Genomic DNA, 267 nt, shown 5'->3' with positions numbered 1-267 from the left:
GAATGCATACAGCATGCACTATATTTATGAACACACATAGATAAATGCTGAAGTATATGTATATTCTATAAAATAAAATAAAATACAGACTTTATAGTACATGTATCATAATTAATGCTAAAATAATGTACTGTATTACAAAGCATCCTAAAGAACATATATATGGTAAATGTTGTGTTATGTTTAGCTCATGGTTGATAAAGACATAATTCTGAAGAGATCTATTTATTGCATGCCTTGATTATATTTACAATCTGTGTTCAGTAT

Source organism: Penaeus monodon, chromosome 27 (assembly GCF_015228065.2).
Source record: "Penaeus monodon isolate SGIC_2016 chromosome 27, NSTDA_Pmon_1, whole genome shotgun sequence".
Taxonomy (NCBI): Eukaryota; Metazoa; Arthropoda; class Malacostraca; order Decapoda; family Penaeidae; genus Penaeus; species Penaeus monodon.
Note: the sequence above shows the minus strand (reverse complement) of the source record.